The following is a 19,237-nucleotide window of genomic DNA, read 5'->3' on the forward strand; positions in this document are numbered from 1 at the left end:
CGCGCAGCAGCGGGCCGCCAGTTGCACAGATGGACAGCTTCGTATGTGTTCAGCTGTGCCACAGATTGCATCCCATAGAACTTAGTGATTCCGTCATCCTCCAAAGAGTGCCGAGCCAATGGGTTCTGCAAAGGCTTCCGTTGAATTCAGGAAAGGGACGCAGCTCGGCGATAGAGCGTCTGCTTGGCATGCAGAAAGTTCCAAGTTCGAGCCTATCTCCAGGTAGTTCTCGGAGAGGACCTCGCCTGAACCCCTGGGGAGCCGCTCCCAGCCGGTGGGGCAATCGGTGCCTCGGATGAGTAAAGGTTATGCAGACTCCTCGCCTAACAAACAGGCCTGAACTATCCTGTCGAGTCCTTCTCTAACACAGATTGCCCCTCTCAGAAGTTGTGCTTTCCTGGTCTTCAGAAACTCCCGGGTTCAACCCCAGCATGTGTAGAGAAGGCAGGGAGAGGCTCCCTGTCTGAAACTCTGGAATGCTGCTGCCAGTCCGAGTGGGCAGTGCTGAACTAGATGGGCCGATGGTCTTTATACTGACAAAGCAGGTTCCCATGTGCCTATGGATTGCAATTCGTGACTCAGCTGAGAAATGGCCTCAGTGGTAGTGAGAGCACACACACACACACACACACACACGGCTCCCATCATTCTATTCCATCCTACGATGCTCCAGAAATTCGACCTGGATGAGGTTATGCACAGATGAGTAGACGTGATTCTCCTGGGCTGCGCTGTGCAGATTTAGGGTCCACCCGCTTCCCTCTGCATTCCGTAGAAAGGAAAGGGTTTTCATTCATCCCCGTAGGGAGAGCGATGCGGAGTCAAGCCTCAGATCAGGGTGGCCTTATCTTTTCTGGCTGGCTCAAGTGCTTTGATCACCCCCTCCCTCATTCCAAAAACACCCTATATATAACAATTCTGTAAATCACCATCTCCAACCCTGCCTTTATAGGGTGTGTGTTGTACGTACAGTGCAAGCGATCCTGCTAAACCGATCCTTCTGGTGGGTCCAGTGTCCGGATAGAACGAGGCAGGTTCGGTCCTCCGTCAGCTGAGTTCCAGCTCGCAGCCCGTCTCCTTCGCCCAAGACTAGGAGCCACTGACAGTACAGTCAGGGCTGGTTTGGGTCGCGTTCCTCCTTCCTGCTGGAGCGAGAGACCAAGAGGGCAATGGAGAGTTTGGGGAAGCGGCTTCCAGCGGGCGAGTGAGTCTGTTGCAAGCCTCTGCCTCTCCCTCTAGCCTGGCCTCATTTCCCCCCAATATAGATGCGGGAGAGAAAACGTGAATCGATTGCCTTCCCTTTTTGTGTGTTTGTTTCTGCCCTAGAAGCTTTAAATGTGGGTGAAGACAAAAATGAAGGAGGAAAGGGGGGGGCGAGGGAAGGGCCGCATGCAGAAGACTCCAGTTTCAATCCTCCGGTAGGGCTGGGAGAAACCCCTGTCTGAGTCACTGGAGAGACGCTGCCAGTCAGTGTAGACAATGTTGGCTTGACCCGATGCATGGAAGCTTCCCACGGAATTCAGCCCTGTATCCAGAGCCATGAGGACTGGAAATTTTATTTTCAGAAACAGGACCATAGTTTGTAGGTAGAGCATCTGCTTGGCATGCAGAATGCCCCATGCCCTAGGCTGGGAGAGACTCTTGCTTGAAAGCCAGAGAGCCACAATACTGAGCTAGACAGGCCAAAGATCTGACCTCAAGGATAAGGCAGCTTCCTATGATCCTAATACAAAATAGATTCTTTTTTCCACGCTGTCATGACTGTTATGCTCCACAGGATCAAAAGTCCATATGAATCCATATTGCGGCCAAGCAAAATGTTACATAATAGTGTGCAAGCTTCTGAGTTCCACAGCACTCTTCAGCAGACTACTTTTTTTTTAAGACAGAGGAAGAGAGCAATGGCTATTGCAAATCTGGATGGTTTAGCTAATACCAACAGCCTTATTCCACCCCACCCCTCACTCATTTATTTTAAAAAAAACATCTAGTGGCATGAGGAAGAGTTCTGAGGAACTTGAAAGCTGGCCTACTATTATAGGACATTATGCTTGGCCTAAGAAAGGTATCACCCGAATATGGACTTTGGGTCCATAACGTAACAACTGTTCCTCTTTGTGTAACGGCATGAAGTGCTCCTTCCTTCAGGGATCATCTTGTTTACATGAACCAGATAAAGAAAGAGAGGGGAAAGCTGGCATGAGAAGTCTGACTGGCAGGTTACTGATCTCTCTTTGGGGATGTCAGAAATCAGAATACCTTTTAGCAACATCTCACCCTGTTCCCGAAGGGCAAGAAGGGAGAGGGGTGAGCCTCTGGCAGCAAGTCTAACAGAGGTACTAAAGTCTCCTTCTGCTTCTCCAGGTACTCCTAGTTCTGTAAAAGATGGGGGACCCCAGATCTGCCTAGCTGGATCCGTCTTCTGACTGTTTGCTCCTGTATTCTTGTCACCTGCTTTTCTGGAGACTACTTTCAAGGCCACTGCCTGCCTATCCCAATGCCAGTCAGTTTCACAACAGTGTGCCAGTTGCACTAGGAAGCCTTTCCATTCTTAGCTCTGGGGTCACTGTGGACCACAGTTATGCTGCCACACATTTCAGAGCCGGCTCTGCTATTGGACAAGGTGAGCACACAGTCTTTTCACAGCAAGGCCTTGGATACAGCAACAATGAAGGGCAGCAAATGATTTAATTTATCCTGATAGCTTTCCCTGAATGAAGGGTTCATTTAATGTCTAAACTTGAATCCTTCCACGAGACTAACGACGCAAAGCTTAAATATTTGAGGGAGGCAGCCGTGATTTAGTCCACAGGTGCATGTTACATCACTAGATCTCTCATGATTTAGGAGCTGGATACACTTGATGGCTGACAGTTCAATGTGTGAACTAACTCCACTGGAGAGGATTGAATTTAAAGCGATCTGGGGGCATATGAAAGTCTGGATGTAGTGCTTGTTTTATGACAGCTCACTCACGTATAAAGTCATCGGGTGGAGATGCAGTCAGTGATGGACATGCACATGTGAATCAGCTCTAGGACTGATTTGGACAGCCCTCTGCAATCATTGTTCTGTGATCTCATAGCACCTCTGTATATTACTGAATTCCTGATTTTTATACCAGAGGTGGGAGCAATTTGAAAAAGGCCGAGTGAATTTGATTTCGTATCTCTGTGACTCCAACAACGTGTGAATGCTTGAATGTCCTGTATACCTGAAGGAGCGTCTCCACCCCCATCGTTCAACCCGGACACTGAGGTCCAGTGCCAAGGGCCTTCTGGCGGTTCCCTCATTGCAAGAAGTGAGGTTACAGGGAACCAGACAGAGGGCCTTCTCGGTAGTGGCGCCCGCCCTGTGGAATGCCCTCCCTTCAGATGTGAAGGAAATAAGCAGCTATCTTCTCTTTAAAAGACATCTGAAGGCAGCCCTGTTTAGGGAAGTTTTTAATATTTAATGCTGTATTGTTTTTAACACTTGGTTGGAAGCCGCCCAGAGTGGCTGGGGAAACTCAGCCAGATGGGCGGGGTATAAATAATAAATTATTATTATTATTATTATTATTATTATTATTATTATTATTATTATTAATGTGAGAAACAGCCATCATGGGTCAGGCAGAAGTTTCACATAACCTCTGCCCCCTTTTATGTATTGCTGTGCTTTTCAAGTCACTATGATGTTGACTACCTCTGTGTTCATCAATCTTGGGCTCCCAAATATTGCTGGACCACAATTACCATCATCCCTGATCTAAGATGAGTAGGGAAGATGGGAGATGTAGTCCAAGAACGTCTGGGGAGGTTAAAGAAGACTATATAGACTATATGTTCAGGGCTGCTCTTTGCCTGTGTAAGTACTGTTGAGATTTTAATCAAGTTTGAAATGTGATGGTGAGCCAAGGCAGAATCCTTCACCCAGGAGGAGCTTCATGTTCTTCTGTTGTTATTTCTGTTGCCAATTGCCTTCAGATATGGTTTGAAGGTGCATTGGATAGCCACCTTGAGGAAGCTATGTAGGTTTGAGGTCTGGACACTTCTTGGACAGGAGACCATTTAGGAAGATAGGACAGGAAGCTGCCTGATACCAAGTCATGGTCCATCTAGCTCAGGACTGCCTTCACTAACTGGCAGCAGCTCTCCAGGATTTCAAGCAGGGAACATTCCCAGCCCTACTTGGATCTGCTTTTGGGAACTGAACATGGGACCTTCTGCATGCAAAGCTCTACCACTGAGGTACAGATCTTCCCAAAACAGAATCCACCCAAATAAGGACTTGAACCACAATTTAGAAGTCTGATGCTCTTTCTATCAACTGAGCTATCAAGGTTTCCACTTGGGAATCCATGTATGTTACCTTGAGTTCCATGATGGAAGAAAGGTGGTATATAAATGTAATAAACAAAGAATAACATGACATCACATTGAACAGATCTTTTGGAGTGCCACCTGTTCACAAGTTCACCTGCAACTGGTGCACACAGCTATGTGTGTGACCTGTCCAGAAACCCAGATTCTCTACTGAATTTAGGTCTCCCATATCCAAGTTCGCTTGTTTCCATTGGGGATGCACAAGTTGCTGAGGACAAAAATAAGTATAGCTGACAGCGCCCCCTGAGGACATCCCCTCCACGTCCCCAAGCCCAAACCCAACCTTCTCCAAGCTGGTGCTCACCAGATGTTTCAGACTACAACTCTCATCATTGGTGACCATCTGCTGTGCTGGCTGGGGCTGTTGGGAGTTGGAGTCCAACAATATCTGGTGGTGGAAGAAAGTGTCTGACAGATCTCAGAAGGAGGAGTCATTCAGCACTCAAATCTTGGACAGCACCTGTAGACCTGCATTTCAGCAGGAATGGGGAACCTGTGGCCCTCCAGCTGGACTCCAAATCCCATCACCATTTACTATTGGTAGTGCTAGCCAGGGCTGATGGGAGTTGTAGTCTGAGACATTTGGAGGGCATCAGGTTGGGGAGGACTGCCTCCATCAATCTGTTTCCAATAGTGTGTGCAAGTGCTTTCTATTGAACCATCAAAGTTTTGCTATAAAGGAACTTCACTGGAGTAAATAGTAGACATGGCGCCCTCCTTCTGTTAATTCTCATGGAGGGGGGAATCACCTTTCAGCCTTCCTTCTGTATTTTGAGACATATGGGGTTACCTTCCCCTCTGTAGGCTCCAGCTTTCCACGGGTGCTTCTAGCACGGCCACTGAGAAATGCTTACCAACCACACCAACATCACCCACTCCCCAAAAAACCCTCTTTATTCATTTGGGGAAGGGCTATAATTCAGTGGTAGAGCATCTGCTTTGTGTGCAGAATGTCCTGGGTTCAATCCGTGTTGTTTTCAGATAGAGAAAGACTCCTGCCTGAAGCCCTTGAGAGAGCCTGCCAGTCAGTGTAGACAATACTGAGCAAGATACATGAATGGTATAATGACTTGGTATAAGGTAGCTTCCTATGTTCCATCTAAGCTCCTACTTTTTCTTTGGAGACTGGCAGTCCCACCCTCCATTCCACCTTCTCATCCAAAAGGCCCCTTGGACATTCAGGCATCATACTTGTTCACACACACATCCAATGAGCATACAATTCTTGTTTGCTTTTTCGAAATGAGGAACCATTCAGGTAAGCTTGAGCACCTTTGACTGACCACCAGTTGGTAAAATCAGAAACATAGGATTGTCTCCAGATGTGGAAGTTCCATACCTATGATGCACAGTGACACAGGTGTAGGTGAGGAGGAGGTTTCCCCAAGTTGGTACCCTCCAGCTCCCATCATCCCTGACCATTGGCCATGCTGACTGGGTCTGATGTGATTTGGACTCCAGACCTTCTGCAAGGCACCAGCTTGCAAAGGTCTGATGTTTGAGACCCAGGAGGTAGAGTCTTGTTGAGATCAACCAGCCATGTCTACACTGCATTGGTATCTCAACCTTCATTGAATGTGTGAACGTGACACCCCTGAAGAGCATTTCCTTCGAGACTCACACCACACCACAACTGACCTTTAAAATTCTCCTGCTGAAGGTTGTGATGAGAACCACTGGATTGGAGAGGGAGAGGGTTATTAAACAAACTCGAGGAGGAGGAGTGAGGTCTGTAAGCAGCTATTACTGTCTGAGCTTCTAATTATGTCCAGAAGTAGTGGGCCACTGATAACCCTTCTAGCCTTCCTTGTGGACTTCCCAGAAGCATCTGATTGGCCATTATGAGAAGAAGGATGCTGGCAGGTCAGTGAGGCAGAAGTCTATGGATCCACTCAGAAGAATGGGTAAGAACAGGCATAGGCAACCCTCGGCCCTCCAGATGTTTTGGACTACAATTCCCATAATCCCTGACCACTGGGATCATGGGAGTTGTAGGCCAAAACATCTGGAGGGCCAAAGGTTGCCTATGCCTGGGTAAGAACTTCCCACTCTAGGAAAAAATCATAGAATTGTAGAATTGGAAGGCATCATCTAGTACAACACTCTGAAATACAAGAACCTCAGCTATAGCATCCATGACAGATAGCCATCTAACCTCTACTTAGAAACCTATGCCCTTTTAAAATGTGCCTCATTCTTTTTTTTGGGGGGGGTGCTATTGGGTTGTTGTTTTATTTTGATTATATGTATTGTGGTTTTTATGTTGATCTTTTCTGTGAACCACCCTGAAACCTCCAGGTATAGGGCAGCATATTAATTTTTTAATAATAATAATAATAATAATAATAATAATAATAATAATAATAATAATACATAGAAGCCTCCAATGAAGGAGGAACAGCCTGCTGGTTGCACAGTGGCCAACCAGAAACATGTTGGAAACTCATAAGCAAGACCAGCACACAAGAGCAATCTCCCCTCTTGCAGCTTCCAGCAACTGATATTCAGAACCATTTACTGCCTCTAACCAGGGAGGGAGAGCAGAGCAGAGCCACATCCTGGCTAGTACCCACTGATAGCCCTGTCCTCCATGAATTTCTCCAGTTCTCTTTGAAAGCCATCTAAGTTGGTGTTCAGCACTGCCTCCTGTGGGAGCTAGTTCCACAAGTTAGTGTTGGGGAAATTATGTGATTTTAGATTGCTAGTTCCATAGCCTTACAGCTCTCCATCTCCCAGCCTTCACCAACCAGGTGTGCTCTGATGTTTTGGACTACAACTCCCATCAGCCCTAACCAGGTGGCTGAGGCTTATGGGAGTTGTAGTCCAAAACATCTAGCGCACACCGGGATGGTGAAGACTATTTCAGATGGCAATGGGTATATTGTTATTACTACACATGTATCCCACTAAAATTTCCTCCATGGAGATGACATTCATAGCTGTTCCCCTCTCCGTTGTATCCTCACAACAACCCTGTGAGGTAGGTTAGACTGAGAGACAGCAGCTGGCCCAGCAAGCTCCATGGCCAAGTGGGGATTTGAACCCTGGTCTCCCAAGTCCTAAGGGATGCAGGTGGCACTGTGGGTTAAACCACAGAGCCTACGGCTTGCCAATCAGAAGGTCGGCGGTTCGAATCCCCGCTACGGGGTGAGCTTCCGCTGCTCAGTCCCTGCTCCTGCCAACCTAGCAGTTCGAAAGCACATCAAAGTACAAGTAGATAAATAGGTACCGCTGCAGAGGGAAGGTAAACGGTGTTTCCGTGCGCTGTTCTAGTTTGCCAGAAGCGGCTTAGTCATGCTGGCCACATGACCCAGAAGCTGTAAGCGGGCTCCCTCGGTCAGTAAAGCGAGATGAGCGCCGCAACCCCAGAGTCGGCCAGGACTGGACCTAATGGTCAGGGGTCCCTTTACCTTTCCCTCCCAAGTCCTAGCCCAGCTCTCTAGCCACTACACCACGCTGTTGGCCTCGCTTCTCAACCTGGCAAGTCAGTTTTGTAGCAGTTGTGGGGGTTATTGTCTTGCTCATTTCGGTCCCAAATCTCTCCCCCCAAAGGGTATCTCCTGACGAGACCACTGATCCCTGATCCGTTGGCTTGTCCACACAATACACTGGAGGCTGCAGCCGTCACGGGACGGGAGGCGAACGTGGGAACGCAGCAGCCCTTCCCCGCCTTTCGAGATCTCGAGGGCTCACTTCCAGGGGGCGATCATTTCCTCCAAAGCTGAGCCATTTGACTGGGTTGGTTCCGCCGCCAACAGCCTCCCCAGGCGCCGTCTGGGTCCCCGGCTCCCGCTGTCAAACAAACCCATCGTGCGGCAGCTCCAGACGGCCACGACCTCGGGGCGAAATCCTCCCGCCTCGCGTCCTGACGATTTGGCCTTTCTTGTAGCGACAGGGACCCCCCTTCCACCGCGACCACATTGACGCCGAGGGCCGCGGAGCGCCTCCTTCCTCCCTGTGCGCTCGACGCAGTTCGCTGCCCGCTTGCATCGCATGAAATATTTAAAAGTTTGCAGTGGTGAATAAAGAGATCATTAATATAAATTGAATCCAATGTTTCCAAGCAAAAGGGGAACGGAGTTGCCATCGCTGTATATAAATGACATCTATTCCAGGCACCCGAAAGAGCTGATGCCGGTACAGGCGCATTTTCAATTAAGTCGACGCATCCCCCAAATATCCTCCGAAAGGAAGGACAAACACGAGTCTCTTCCAGCTCTCTCTGGAGAGGCCGTTGCGGAGTGAGCTTGGGACCTTCCTTCTTGCATGCGGGGCGGAAGCTCTGCCCCTCGCCCAAGGCCCTTCTCATTGAATAAAACCGGTCGGTGACCGGACAATATGTTCAGCAGCAGACACGCGATGTAAGGGCGAGCGCACTCGAACGTGTGAACCGACCCTACTGAAAAGCTCTAGGTGCGAGGAAAGGTTCATAAGGAATGAGCCTTTCGTACATGTAGGGGCATAAGGTTGTGTGTTGCATTCATCAAGTGATGGTCATACACGTGTGAACTTGCCCCATGTCTTAGGGGAAAGACTGGGCAGAAAGAGAAACCGGATAGAATGCGGGGGTGGGTAAGCAGGGAAGTACTCAGGTCACAGTCTCTCTGTATGTGTCTGTGAGTTTTGGGACTTATGCCGTGGGCCTACTTTTGAACAAAGGGAAGTGTTCACACGTGCAAAACGTCACTCCATTCCTCAACACTTGAGGCTTGGCAGGAAGCAGAATGTGTGAAAAGAAAACTCCATTGCGTTTCAGATAATCCTGTTATGAAAGCCTTATCTGTGATGGCTCCCATTCACACGTGCAATTGACGCTCTTGCCCAGTGATGGATATGTACGTGTGAACCAGGCCTTCTTCCCCAAGTTTGCAGTTTCAGGAAAAGAAACCCCGCAGACAGCAGACTGATTATCAAATCCCTCCAGATCAATGACCTCTGGCTCTCCAATTAAAGAGAAGGCGATTCCTAAACGAGGAGACCTGTTGAAGACCATAGGATTACAACAGAGGTGGAATCATCAGTGGTTTTCTTTGACCCACCGAGAACACTTCCGACAAGAAAACGGGGCAAGCTCTTTGGGGTTGACTCTTCGTCTTCTTTCTTGCAAAGGCCTATTAGGCACCGGAGGGGCGGGGGGGGGGGCGAAGCCGCGCTGGGAGAGACGCGAGATCCTTCAGTGAGGTGGAGAAAGAAAAATATTATGCTGTCAGGTTCGTTTGCCTTGAGACAGTTTTACAGCCTCTCGCCTTGCTGCTTCCCCAAAGTGGCGACTGTAGCCAAGAAACATCCCATAAAAACTCAACCAAAAAACCACGCTCCACAAATCCGAGAGTTTATGGGGCGTGAGACAGGAAACGACGCTGTTCCAAGTCTGCCTAACCGGAAGAGAAGGTGAGAGGACTAAGGGAGGAGAAAGGGAGGCAGCGAGGCTGAAACTTACAAGTTACTTGCTAATTTCATAACACACAGCCTCCTCTTTTGAGAAGGAACCGTAGCCCAGTGGGAAAACACCTGCTTCGCATTCAGAAGGTTTCAGGTCCAGGTTCAATCCAGGGTCTAGATAGACCAATAGCCAGTATAAGGCAGCTTCATATCTGTTCCCTATCTTCTCTCTTCCTTCCTCCACGTGTGGGATTTTAAAGGATTTCTGACGAGCTAGAAGCTCCTTTGGCTTCTTACTTCCGAGTAAACGCGCGTTAGGATCGGGCTGCGCACGACCGTGGTCCTAAAACACACACACAGCCGAATCCCTCAGGCTTCGGAAGGGAAGGGAAGTGGGGGAAACCCCGCTGAGTTGGATGTCTGGCTGCCCCGGAGGGTCTGCGTGAACGTAGTGCCAGTTGCCTCGGAGTAAACGTATCCAGGATCCGACCCCGCGTTCCAGAGTCCTGCTGCTACCTTAGACATCTAGGGCTTTCTGCTGATGGCTGTAGAAACCCACCGACCCACCCCGTCACCTGTGACAAGGGAGGGACCCTATGGACACGTGTGGGTGGCCCTATATATGTCAAACCGCACCTGGAGTACCGGTTCCAGAAGGGTATTTCTATCAAGATGATCAAGGATCTGGGAACCAAGCCTTATGAGGAACGGTTGAGGGAGTTGAGTGTGTTCAGCCTGCTGAGAGCTTATATGATGTTGTTGTTGTTTAGTCGTTTAGTCGTGTCCGACTCTTCATGACCCCCTGGACCAGAGCATGCCAGGCACTCCTGTCTTCCACTGCCTCCCACAGTTTGGTCAAACTCATGCTGGCAGCTTCGAGAACACTGTCCAACCATCTCGTCCTCTGTGGTCCCCTTCTCCTTGTGCCCTCCATCTTTCCCAGCATCAGGGTCTTTTCCAGGGAGTCTTCTCTTCTCATGAGGTGGCCAAAGTATTGGAGCCTCAGCTTCAGGATCTGTCCTTCCAGTGAGCACTCAGGGCTGATTTCCTTCAGAATGGTTTGATCTTGCAGTCCATGGGACTCTCAAGAGTCTCCTCCAGCACCATAATTCAAAAGCCTCAATTCTTCGGCGATCAGCCTTCTTTATGGTCCAGCTCTCACTTCCATACATCACTACTGGGAAAATCATAGCTTTAACTATACGGAACTTTGTCGGCAAGATGATGTCTCTGCTTTTTAAGATGCTGTCTAGGTTTGTCATTGCTTATATGATAGCCATCTTCAAATATCTGAAAGGCTTTCAGACGAAGCAAGCTTGTTTTCTGCTTCTCCAGAGCCCAGGACCCGAACCAATGGATTCCAGTGGCAAGAAAGGAGGTTCGTATTAAACATTAAGAACTTTCTGAGGGTGGTGGACTCTCCTTCGCTGAAGGTTTTTAAACAGAAGCTGGGTGGCCATGTCAGAGATTCTTTTGCTGCGATGCCGGCATTTTCGGGGGTTGCACTATAGATGACCCTCCCAGCTCTAAGATTTTATGACTCTAAGTTGCACCAGCAAAAGTTTTACTCACAAGTAAGCCACCACCACCCCTACGCTTTTCCTGGTCAACAGTCCTGCCTGATGAGTAGGCGCAGGGATGGAGTGCGATCCTATCCTACTCAGAAATGAAAACCCATCGGGTTCGATTCCTCCTAGGATCTAGGCCCCCGACGTTACTTCTGAATAAACATGCCCAGGATTGAGCTGTGTGAAAAGCTGGATTAGTTCTCCCTGCGGTTGTTACAGCCTGGCAATCAGATTGGTTTTTTAAAAAAACCACACAGAAGGAAAGTCTCCCGTCTTTTCCCCACCCGTTCCCCTTCAATCAGGGATGGCTTTGGAATTCCATATGCCGTGTGGGGACTCCCGGCGTGTGAGGTCGCCTCTTTCAAACGGAGCAGCTTCCAGAGAAGGCCGAGCTCTGATTGCCGCGGGAAAAACCCGAACAGTCCCGTGACGCCTGGAGGAGGATATCTATGACGGCCTGGGCTGTCGTGGGCCAGAGTCCACTCCTTCAGATGCATAAGGAGGGATCGTAAATTGGCAAGCAGACGAGACTCCTGGGGTTGGTGATGAGATGCAAAAGGCAAAAGTGCAGCATTTGACAATTCGGTTAAAGCTAGAATGAAAAGGGAGCAGCTTCCAGGGCTCGGGTACGCATCTCAAGAATCACAGAGCTGTAGTGTTGGGAGGGACACCCCAGGATCATCCAGTCCAACCCGCTTAGCTTCTTTCCTCTGATTGCAATGCCAAGGGATCCAAAGGGTCGTCTAGCCAATGCAGGGATATGGGAGAGCGGGGGATACGGTCTAGAGGCGGTGGCGGTGAACTGGAAGCAGTGGCCACGTGTGAACCTGGTCTAGGGTTCGTTCGGCGCAAGGAAGCTTAGCTGCACCTCACTACATGCACTGAACGGACCGGGGTTACTTTGTTGATCTCTATCAGATAAAAACACCTTTCGGATTAAACAGGGCTCTTCTTCAGGCGGAGTTCTCTGTGCCTTTCCAAAGCTTGCAACCTGCTGGCTAATAGAAAACTCAAGATATCCGAGGTCATTTAGGCCTGCTTTCTGAGAAACCAGCTGCCTCTTCTGGGGAAGCAGGTTCTGCTTCCTCACATGTCCCTTATTTTAATGTACTGGTGCTGGTGTGAATTTGCAGTCTGAGGTGAGGGCGGGAGGTTTGCACCTTCGTCATTTCTCCTCCATTTAGCTTGCCCCCCTTCCTTCCTTCCCACCCACTCCGAAATATGGCCTTGGATGCCTTGGCAGAAAGGCGGTATAGAAACGAAACGAATTAATGAATGAATTCATTTCATCTCGTTTCTATACCGCCTTTCTGCCCAGGCATCCAAGGCGGTTTAATTTTTTTTAAAGTACTACGCCAAATCGTATCTCATGTATAACATGTTATTTAATACGAATAAATAAGAATAATTCAGATGTAGGAGTTCTACGCTGCACGCACCCCCACCCCCAAACAAATCCGGATGTTCCTTGATCTTGATCTCATGATACACACCTGGTGAGATGGTTGGCTTTGATCACCACAAATGCTTCTTCCTTGCCCGGTTGTCCACGCCAGGATTTTATTACTGTCTCTCTCCTCCCCTCCTCCTTAAAAAAATAAAAATCTCCCTTTACTATCGCTGGACTCGAGGCAGCTCCTTTGTATGCCGGCTGAATTGGCCAGCTGCTTTGCCGAGAGAGCGAGAGAGGCGCTGAGATCGTGCTACGGATACAGAGCGCCGAGAATTAACGGGGGGCGGGGGGGGGGGGCGGAGAGCGATTTCTATTTTCTAGCTGGAGCTTTGAGGGGGCTGCAAAGCCAAAAAGGTGAACCTGGAAAACCAACGCTTCCCCCCTCGACCTAAACGAGGGAGGGGGGCATGTTTCAGAAGAGGTGGGGGCAAAAAAATTATGGGGGGGGGGAGTCGGATCCAGTTTCCCCCCGCTTCGCAGTCTCTTCTGATGAGCGTTTACACGGAAGTAAGTTCTACTGAATTCAACGGGGCTTACTTAGTGGCGGCACCAGTAAATAATAATAATAATAATAATAATAATAATAATAATAATAATAACAACAACAACAACAACAATAATAATAATGGAGGGCAAAGAAGGGAGAATGTATATTTCTAGCTAGGCGAACTGTGCCTCATGTGTTAAGATCCCTGAAAGAAAATAGCTGGATTTGTCTATGACAGGAGTTCAGCAATGGAGGGGGGGGGGAGTGGAGCAGCGAGCTCTTTGCTGTGGGGGCGCTTGGCCCCCCCGCCCGTTCTCCGGCGCCGCCTATGGGCTCCGTGAAGATAAAGGGAACGGAGCATTTAGTGTTGCGGCTGGACGGCTCCAGCTTTAGGCGTCTCTGCTCAGAAGGAAAGCCCCGCCGAGACGGCTGGTCCCCTCGAGGCTTCCTCGCGAAGCAACGTGCTCAGGATCGAGGCTATCCCGGGACAAGCGCCTCCGCTGAATCGGAGGAGGGAGCGGCGCTGGTGGGAGGGCTTCTAACTTCGTAGATCCGAAGACCCGGCGATGGGCGCGGCGTAGAAACCGACCCGACCGTCGGTCAAATCGGCATCGGCTCTGGACCTCCGGCGCCCGCTTCTTGCTTTCATTCTCTCTTAGATTTGGGCGCGGGGTGGGGGGTCCAGACACCCGTCTTTCCCTCCTGCTGGCCGGTCCCCTATGCCCGCGAGGGGGCGGCCAGGCGGCGCTGGAGAACCAGCCGCGGAGAATCGACGGGCGCGGAGAGAAGATCGCTTAAGGCGCGGCGGCGGCTGCTGCTGCCGTCCAGGAGAACAGAGGAACGGTCGTTCGACCCACCTGGGCTGGCTACCTTCGCACAGGGAGAGACAGGTAAGGGAGCAGGAGTCCCTGCGGCCAGCGGCCACCCACCCTCCCCGTCTCTCCTGCCCAGTCCGGCCACCGACCTAGAAACTTTGTGAGAGATCTAAAGAGGAAAGTGGGGGCAGCGGCGGCTTCGGAACTATATAGCCAGGCTCCTATACAGGCCCCCCTCACCTCGTGCTCTGGTTTTGGACCCCAATTCCCAACCCCAACCCCCCCCCCCAGCAAGCGAATCCAATGGTCAGCCACGGTGGGAGTTCTAGCGCCAGCGTGGTCTCCTGCTCAGAGTGTCCGACTGGGAGACCAGAGTTCGAATCCCGGCCAGCCAGGAAGCTCACTGGGTGACCATGTTGGGGGGGGGGGCAGTCGCTGCTTGTCAGCCTAGCCTACCTCACAGGGTTCTTGTGATGATATAATGGAAGGGGGGGCCAGGCACGCCACCTTGAGCCACTTGAAGGGGAAAGAAAACGATGTGTTAAGTATTTTTTAAAAAATGCATAAAACAATGTAAGAATCGTGCCTTGAGCCCTCAATTCTCATCCGTTCTAGCCAGCCTGGCAATTGAGCCAGGATGGTGTAGTGGTTAGAGGGCCAGATTAGGACCTGGGAAACCTAGGTTCGAATCCTCTCCCATTCAACCTGACAGCCTAACCTACCTCACAAGGTTGTTGTGGGGGTTAAATGAGACTGGGGGGGGGGGAAGAACCATGTATGCTGTCTTGAGTTCCTGGGAGGTGGGGTGTAAATGTGATAGATAGATAGATAGATAGATAGATAGATAGATAGATTAGATGATAGATAGATAGATAGATAGATAGATAGAAGTCCAAAACATTTGTAGGGGAAGGGGACATAAGGTCAGAGATGCTGGTCCAAAAGGACATTGGATGAATAAATGCTGGACAATTTTTAAATTTATTTTGCCTTGTTGTCAGTCATATAACTTTCTTCTCCTTAGCCAGAACCTTTTGAGATGTAGGAAGCAGGAAGAGGATTTATTGCATTGTTTACTCCAAAGCCCCTGGATTGAAGGGAGCTTACTCCCAAGTAAATGTTAGAAAGGAGGAATGCACCATGATGCAAGCTGGGCTTTAGCCCAATCCCTTGTCCCTTAGAGCTGAATCTTGGAGTTGGCATTTATGAAGGTTAGAAATTCAGAGACTCAGTCCAGGCTCTGGGGTGCAAGGGGGTTCCCGTGACTCTGATCAAGCAGGAATAGCCACCAACATGGGTGGCATTAAGAGAGGACTGGACAAATTCACAGAGGAGAAGGCTAAATGACTTTGCCCTGCTTGTACTGGCAGAGGCAGAGATGCTTCTGAAGACCAGCTGATGGAAGTCATGGAGTGAGAGAGTGCTCTTGTGCTTGGGGCTTGCTTGTGGATTTTCCACAGGCATCTGGTTGGCCATTGTGAGAACAGAATGCTGGACTAAATGGGCCATTGGTCTGATCCTAAAATCACCTCTTATGTTCTCATGGCCTTCAGTCCACACTGGAGCGATCCCTGCCTCTGGCGATAGGAGCAGAAAGGGCCACAACTCTATTGTACAGCATCTGCCTTGCATGCAGAAGATCTCAGATTCAATATCTAGGGAGGGACTTTATCCTGAAACCCTGGAGAGCTGCTGCCAGTCAGTGTAGACAGTTCTGGGCTAGATGGGCCAATGGGTCTGACTCAGAACAAGACGGATTCCTATTTGCCTATGAGACAGCACACATAGCCATGTCTGTCCTAGGATTTAAATGCAGCAGGCACAGCCAATGTGGAACCTTCCATATTTTGGGGGACTACAGCTCCCTTAACTTCAGACCACTGACCATGTTGGGTGGCATCTTTCTGGACACCGCACTGGCCATCCCTGAAATATGTGATAGCTCAGTCCACACACGGTTGGGTCGTTGGTTTGAGCTTCACATTGAGCAAAGATTCCTGCATTGCAGGGGGTTGGTATAGATATCCCTTGTGGTCCCTTCCAACTCTACGATTCTATGCACAAGGGTCTAAAGCTGGCGATGGAGAATTTGTGGACCTCCAGATGTTGTTGAACTACTTGACCTCCTCATCAGACCCAGCCATCATGGCCAAGGTCAAGGTTGATGGGAGATGTGGTCCAGTATCATCTTGAGGGCCACAGGTTCCTCATCCCTGATCTAAGTCAATCTCCCCCAGTTGGAAGCAAGGAACGCCAGGTGAGAATGTCCCCAACAGGTGGCTGTTCAGGTAGAGCCAAAGGTCCAAGTTTAAATCCCCACTGGCTTTCCAGGTAGGGCTAGGAATGTTCCCTGCTCGAAATCCTGGACAGCTGCTGCCAGTCAGAGTAGACATTACTGAACTAGATGGACCAATGGTCTGATTCAGTAGAAGGCTGCTTCCTCTTTTCCTATGTCCCCATGTGCTAATAACAGCCAGCCTAGATCATGGAGGCCTTGTCAGTTAAATGTGAGTGCCCATCCCAAAGGCTTCAGCAAAGAGGAGATACACACAGTTGCTTTCTTAAGAAGAGATGGGGACCATGATTTTTATTTTTATTTAAAGGGTGTTGGATATGTTCTGATGACCATTTCCCACCTGTCTCCCAACCTAAGGCACAGCTGGAGCTGGATAACTCTGAGTTATAGATAATGGAGATTTTTTCAGAGCTGGGTATCTGCTCTGGGTCCATAACGATCTCGCATCGACGTCACTCCAACACTGAGACCTTTGAGACAGGCAGGGTTTGGGGTCAAGCTCCTAAAATAGCGACGAGGACACATCAAAGATAAGGGAAAGGGCAGCCAAGTTGAATTTTTCAGTAAGGCTTTTAAAAAATAAAAAAAAAAATTCTTGATCTATCTTCCCTGAAGTTATACTCTGCTCAGCTTAGATTTTTTTGAAGTTAGTCCTCTTTGGAAGTGAGGAGTGGATGTGTTACTATAAAGCCAGGGGATGTACACATGTGTTGGGTGTGTGTGTGTGTGTGTGTGTGTACTACACAAACCAACAAGCGTTTGATCTTTCACTGCAACTGTAAAACCTCCAGGTCACGGGGAGGCGGAGGCAAATAGGTACCGGGGCATAAACCGAGATGTGTCAGAGGGACGCTGGAAGGAGGTGCAGATGGGAAAATGGTTTTTTTTTGGGTGGGGAGAATGACACTGCCTCTCACCTTGGCTAAAGGAGAGGTGGAGTATGAGAAGACTGGCGGTGGGCAAGGCGCTCTTCACAAGCTCAGGAGCAAGGGAGCCAGCCTTGACTGGGGGCCCGGGGGAGGTGAGTCCCGGCGTCGGGGCGTACTTGGCTCAAAGCAAGCGATCTCTTTGTCGGTCGGAGTGGGGTCGGGAGGTGTCAAGGAGGCCAGAAAGCCTTGCCTTAAAGCGGTGTGTGTGTTCTGTTCGCTTTTAGTTGGGTCCCCTGTTTGGCCTCTCCAAATGGGCCAAGAGGCGATCTTTGTCTTTAAAACAGCGGGGGGGGGGCTCCCTGCTCTTCTGCCCCCCTTCCTCGCCAAACAGACCTCCCTCCCCCGCTCGCCCCCGTTCTTTGCTCTTAAATGTGAAATGTCATTAGCCCGCTAAATCGAAGAACGCAGCGTGAAGCTGCCCACGGCATTGATCTGGGCTCGCAGTGGACTGCATCTTCATTAAACTCCAGGGGGCGCGGAGGATAGAAAGGCGCGCGCGCGGCGCGGGGGGGGGGGAGTCTTCCTACCCCCCCCCCAGCACACACTCCAGCCCCTGGGCTGCAAGCTGATGGTCGGGAGGAGTGGGAGCTTGGAAGGGAGAGATACGTATTAGTCTTGTTGTAAAAGAGCTACGAGCGCAGGACGGCTCCTCTCTAGCAGGGTTGGCGCGTTTACACGACTCGGGGTTGATTCGAATCCATCGGTCCTGGGCAGCCGGCGAGTCAGGTCTCTTTGGACTTCGTGGGTCGCACCTACGGCATTCATTTAAAGGAGCCTGGCTTCCCCCTAAAAAAACCTTGGGAACTGTAGTTCACCTCTAAGAGGACTACGGTTCCCAGAACAAACTACAGTTCTCGGGATTCTTGGGGAGGTGGGGGTGGGGAGGCATGTGCAGTGGCGTAGCGTGGGGGGTGCAGGGGGGGCCGGCCGCACCGGGCGCAACATCTGGGGTTAGGGCAAATCCACGGGTTAGGGGGCGCAAATCCACAGGTTAGGGGGCGCAAATCCACGGGTTAGGGGGCGCAAATTACTTGCCTTGCCCCGGGTGCTTACAACCCACGCTACGCCGCTGGGCATGTGGTTTAAATGTATAGTCTCTGATGTCTCCGATGTGTTTGCACACACTCAGTGGGACCTGGGGCTTCTGCCCCCTAAGTCCTGGTTGCACAGCTGGAACTGGAAATTGGAGAAACGTATTGTCCCAGAAGACCGTGTTATCCAAAGATTGACTCTACCAAACCTCTTAATCTGGATTTCGTAGCTCCCCCTTAACATTCCTGAGAGCTATCTTCCCCTCCTCACTGTCAGAATGGTTTATAGTTAGCCAGTAAAAACATGTGGACCCCCTTTTCTCTCAGTCGTCCCCCCCCCCCCGCTTTCAATGCCTGCTTGTTTGTTTAAATAAAGCAAGAAATCTTAAAGGAACAGCATGACGAGGATGCTGCGCTGCAAAAGGGAAAACGCCAGCGAGGAAACCTATTACCAGTCGTCAAAATAAATATTCAAGGCTGTGATGTTTTCTGCATGGAATAATTAAGCCCTTTCCGAAGATTATAGGTGGGACTGGTGTGTGTGTGTGCGTGTGTGTGTGTGTGAATGCGCAAAGGTTTAATAAGGTCAGTAAGTTAACACTTCTGCAATATTCTTATGCAGGCAGCATAATATTGATCGCATATTTCAATCCTTTCTCCAAGGAGATCAAAGTGGAGTAGATGGTTTTCCTTCTCCACATCTAATCCCACAACAACCCTGTGAGGTTGAGAAGCAGTGAGTGACCCAAGGTTACCCAGTGAGCTTGGTGGTGGTGGTAGGAATTTGAACCCTGGTCTCCCAGGTCCCAGTCCGACACTCTAACCACTACACCACACTGTCTCTCTTAGGGAAACACAGGCCCCGTCAGCTTAATGTGGATGGCGAACCCCTTTTGCCTCCTTTAATTC

The 19,237-nt window shown here is 49.9% G+C and overlaps 1 protein-coding gene across 2 annotated transcripts in view; it reads left to right on the plus strand.

Moving 5' to 3' along the window:
• The window catches only part of ELFN1 (extracellular leucine rich repeat and fibronectin type III domain containing 1), a 242,852-nt gene that overhangs the window by 4,328 nt on the left and 219,287 nt on the right, over positions 1-19,237 (plus strand). The window contains exon 1 of one of the 2 annotated variants that reach the window (XM_083711492.1): positions 13,630-14,147. The exons of the other annotated variant lie outside the window; for it this stretch is intronic. The gene's annotated coding sequence lies outside the window, so the exon portion shown is untranslated. Of the gene's footprint in view, positions 1-13,629; positions 14,148-19,237 lie in introns of those variants that run through there. 2 annotated transcript variants of the gene reach the window in all.

This window comes from Podarcis gaigeae (assembly GCF_964106915.1).
Source record: "Podarcis gaigeae genome assembly, chromosome: 14".
NCBI classification, from domain to species: Eukaryota; Metazoa; Chordata; class Lepidosauria; order Squamata; family Lacertidae; genus Podarcis; species Podarcis gaigeae.